We start from the raw sequence: 4,623 nt of genomic DNA on the forward strand, positions 1-4,623 counted from the left end.
CCTTGAGTGGTCAAACAGCTATTTATGTGTGTTATGACAGTTTGATTTATATTTACTCGGATTATGGTTTAATCACTACATTTTATCAGATTAATAAGATTGTACTGTATATTTCACTTCTTTAACCTGTGTGTGCATTGTGTTATTTGATGCCTAGTGACTGCTGTATAAAAGTACTGTGCAAAAATCAAAAAGAGGTACTGGATAAATAGTTGTAAACCGAGTTCTACAGAACCATAAAGGAAGTCTGACATTAGGTCACTTAAAAAACTAATAGAATATTCGGGTAGGTAGACTAACATGAGTAATGTGATTGGATGTAAGAGTGATAATGACCTTCCAACACCTTCAATAAATACACTTTACATTTTTCATGACTCAGCATTTGGAGGTGGTCTATAAGTATACAGGAAAAGCCAAGAAGTAAAATAAAACTGGTATGAAAGACATCCTCCTTCCTTTCTTGACTTGCAAGATTCTTTCCAAAGTCTTGTATGTAGATGGCACTATCTATTCTTAGGAATTAAACTCCTTTATTATTATCTTTATTGGTTTGTTATGGCCTCCTCACTACAAACTTTGTTTTTGGTTGTGAAATTACACTTTTTATTGGGTTTTTCAGTAGATTTATTAAGAAAATAAGAAAGGAGAAGTTTCTGGTTACAAATGAGAGGAGGTTATTCTGCTCATTAAACCCATTTGATGATAGCGTATTGATCCAAAGATCTCATCCAGCTGTTTCATGAAGGAAGCTTGTTGACTTCAACAACATTGGAAGTGTTTTCCATACTCCCACAATCTTTAACATAAATAAATGCCTCCTGTTCTCTGGTTCACATTTAGCTGTTGATTCTGAAGAAGTCCATTGTGTTGACTTTGTCAAAGCCTGTGAGGATTTAGAGTGCTTGAATAATGTCCTCTCATGTGCTTCTCTGTTTAAGAATAGAAATGTTTAGATCTTTCAACCTATTAGTGTCAATTATCATAATGCTGGCTGCTGCAAAGCTTGGAGGGGCTACACCTAGTTGACCTGACTACCCTTTACAGATTCTTAGCAGTCATTGTCTGCTGTAAGTCTTTGCCCTGGAATAAGAGGCCTTGGCTGGCTAAAGTTATTGTAATACATGGTGCAATTAGTTCTAGTTCTTAGCTGGTTATGTAGTGTGAAAGATAATTTTCAGGATATAGAAATATGGAAAATCTTCAGCTTTATTTTGTGAGGCTGTTATAGAGGCATCTAAATTGGCTTTCACCCCCAAGCATCATTTGAAGAGATTGTTACCTCCAAACCTGAAGGTCTTTCAGCATGATAAGCTACAAAACACACTTGTTCTGGAACTTATACTAATTTCTTGTTTACCTTAATTCATGCTAAAGCTGATTTTCTTTCTTTGAGCAATATCTGGCAAACTTCCTGCTTCTCTGACCTGACTTCTGTTTTGACACCCAGGAATACATGTTTCTGCTATTGACCTGGGTCTCAAAATCCTCCTTTATGTATTTGCTGGCAAGTCATAAATTAGTACCATATAGTTTAATTTAACCTTCTACCTCCTGTTCCTCTTAAGTTATATACTACTGCTGTACTTTGTTGGCTCAGTTCAGTTTACCTCACTATCTATGTGCCACATGCTGCGGTTAGCGTGTGGTTGACTGAGATCACTGTCATCTGATCGTGTTCCTGGTACTGTCTACAAACTCTACAACAGCAACTAATACTGAAGGTGAGAGATTGCTTTACTATTCTGTAGTGATGTGACGGTTTGAAATTACTGGAACAATTAGAAATTGGAACAGTAAATTGTGAGAATACGTTTTTAGCTAGTAAGAATCAATAAAACTACAAAACAAAGCTGTTCTATCTGAACATTAGTGTGGACTTCCTATATAAAAAGATTCATATTTTGCTGACTTTGTATTGAGTGAATCAGGGGTGCTGTTACCTTTGACCACCTACATCTAAGCTCAGTTTTAATTCATGATGGGACACATAGTAAGGTAATATTGGATGTTTTAGGAAGATTCCATTATACTTTCGTACTTATTGGCATCCATGTGTTTCTTTAAATTCCAATTATTATCCATCTGTTTAAACTCACAACTCCAGCCTACAGTACTTTGTAATTATTAACCAATATGGCAAAGCATCAGGTAAAAGATATTCACATTAATTTACAAGATTGTTTATCTGAATATAAGCTACATAAACATTTTCAGTTTAGGTTCATATCAATTCATAATAGTGAAACACTATTTTTATGGTTTATGGTTACTAATTATTTATTGATAATTTGTTGGTGACTGACTACTTAGCCATTCCTGTCCTTCTGGGCTTTAGTGCTGTTTTGAGTGGTTAAAATTTTGCTGAATACGTAAGAAAGTGTTGTTGGTATTACTGAAATTTCTGTGTTATGGGTTAAATGTTATCTGTCTGATGGAAAACAACTAATGCAAATCTGTTTTACCCAGTGTCTTTGCTTTTGGTCCCGTTCTTTTTAGTATACACATTAAACAGTTTTGTCAAACTCTTCCATGTTTTCATTTTTATGCTCAGTAAGATGACAATAAATTTATGCTCACATGAGGCTTATCATTAATCAAGCACTACCTGTCTTCTGAGGCTTCTTAAATGTTTAAAAATTGTATGCAACATTTTCTAAGTCTCAACAAGACAAGACCAACTGTGGGTTGATTGGAAATTCTTGTCATTTCTGCAACTGCGTCAGCTTTAGGTTGACTACCGATAGCACTGAAATCAGTCCACATCAGGGTTATCAGTGTTCAAGTCAGAAATCTTGGACTCGTCTTTGATTAGAGTTTTGTATTTGAAGCTTTTTTCTGTCTTTATAAGATTCTAAATCTTCATTGGTGTCTCTCCCAGTCTGAAGTAGAGAAGCTAATGCATGCAGGCTATATGATTATAATGTAGTGTTTGCTTGTGTATCTAAAAATGTTCTTCACAAGAAGTAATAATTCAGACCTCAGCTGCTCTGATCCAAAATAATTCAAAATACATGATCATTTCTCACCTGTTTCACAGGTTTCCTTGGACTGACTGTGGAATTCAGTATACCTCAACTTTAATGATTTGAATGATTTGACCTCTGAAGACATAATCAAACTGTTCTCCCAATGAACACCACACTCATGCACTCTTTTGACTCTCCCATCACTCTTCCATCACTTCCCCAAAGAAAGACCTGGACCTTGGGAGACCATGCTTTGTGTTCTGCTGGCCAAGGCATCGAATCATACAACTTGCATTAGAACTTAAACGTCAATCAGCACTTTCAAATGATATCTTAAATCTTGCTTTAATAGTTTGGAATTTATTCTGTGTATTGTATTTAAATGTGTTTCACAATGTTGTGTTCATTTATTTTATTATAAACAGCCTGAGATAATGTCATGAAAAGGTGCTACATAAAATACAGACATCATGAGTATTGTTAATAACTACTAAAATCAACAAATGAACCAAAAGGCTCAACTGAACATATTTAAACATATATAAACAAATCTGTGGGATTAAAAAATTACTTCCATATTCCTTTACGTCATATGAGTTCGGTTCAGGTAGATTATGCAGCAGTTCTGGGAAGACTACATAAATTTTCTAGGTACATGTGGCAGAGCAGTTTATTGAACTGCCTCGATAAACTATAATGAATGACTGCTTTGGTTCCTTGAACTGCCTGGACAGGTGCCTCATTTTCCTTGCAAGAGCAATTAATTAAAAATTAACCTGGAGTGCAGCCTCTAGCTACAATGGGATGTGAAGCAAACTTTATTTCACCTCAGCTTTGTATGCAATTAAAAACAGTGTGAAATCAATGTCCTGTGTGCAACTTTGTGTATTTTCATTAATGTAATTTGAAAAATATCCATGTTTTATGTTGATAATTGTGTTCTCACACTTAAGCAGTTAGAATTTTACTGAAGTACTTGTTTTTTCAATATACCTTTTCTCTTTGCTTGTCTTTAACCTCTGGATCTTTCCTGATCCCAATGGGGGTGATCTTTTCAGAATGAAAGCAGAAAAGGCTTAAGTTCAATATATTATATTTCTCTAATGGAGTCAAAAATAAAGTTATAATATATTAGAATACATTTATGCTTTATATCTGTGTTTTATATTTATATTTTATATTCATTTTTTGCCCTTTTTTGTTTTCATACCCACATCTCATGCATAATACCTCAACTGTTTGCTTATTGATTGAATTATTGAAACATTTTTATGCACATAACAGCGTGTAGTTTTAACAAATGGGATGGACATTTTCTGTTTGTTTGCCTTACTGTATGCAGAACAGAATAACTATGAGAATATTAGAGAAGTAAATAGATGTTATGGTCCTGAAAATTTCATTGAATTATGAACCTAACCCAGATCCGGTAAACGAAGCAGGTTTTCTTTCAGGTGCTTGCCTGAGCATGGATTACTGAGTTTGGACATTATTTTTAGTGTACTTTATTGTTCTTTAAAGTTTCTAACTAATTAAAAAAAACTTTACATTTCAAAACTTTTATTTTAAAAGTGTTTATTAAAAAAAATAAAGTTTAATGTGTTTCTTAGAAATATGCCTTTTTCTGATAGATTTCCAGTAACTGGCAACCAAT

The 4,623-nt window shown here is 34.0% G+C and overlaps 1 long non-coding RNA gene across 1 annotated transcript; it reads left to right on the plus strand.

The window, feature by feature from the left end:
- The first annotated feature begins 1,601 nt into the window (after nt 1–1,601).
- On the plus strand, nt 1,602–3,364 carry LOC107077116 (uncharacterized). Its single transcript, XR_001478234.2, has 2 exons — nt 1,602–1,724; nt 3,041–3,364. It is a non-coding gene; the product is annotated as an uncharacterized lncRNA (long non-coding RNA).
- The last annotated feature ends 1,259 nt before the right edge of the window (nt 3,365–4,623 follow it).

Source organism: Lepisosteus oculatus, chromosome 1, assembly GCF_040954835.1.
Source record: "Lepisosteus oculatus isolate fLepOcu1 chromosome 1, fLepOcu1.hap2, whole genome shotgun sequence".
NCBI classification, from domain to species: Eukaryota; Metazoa; Chordata; class Actinopteri; order Semionotiformes; family Lepisosteidae; genus Lepisosteus; species Lepisosteus oculatus.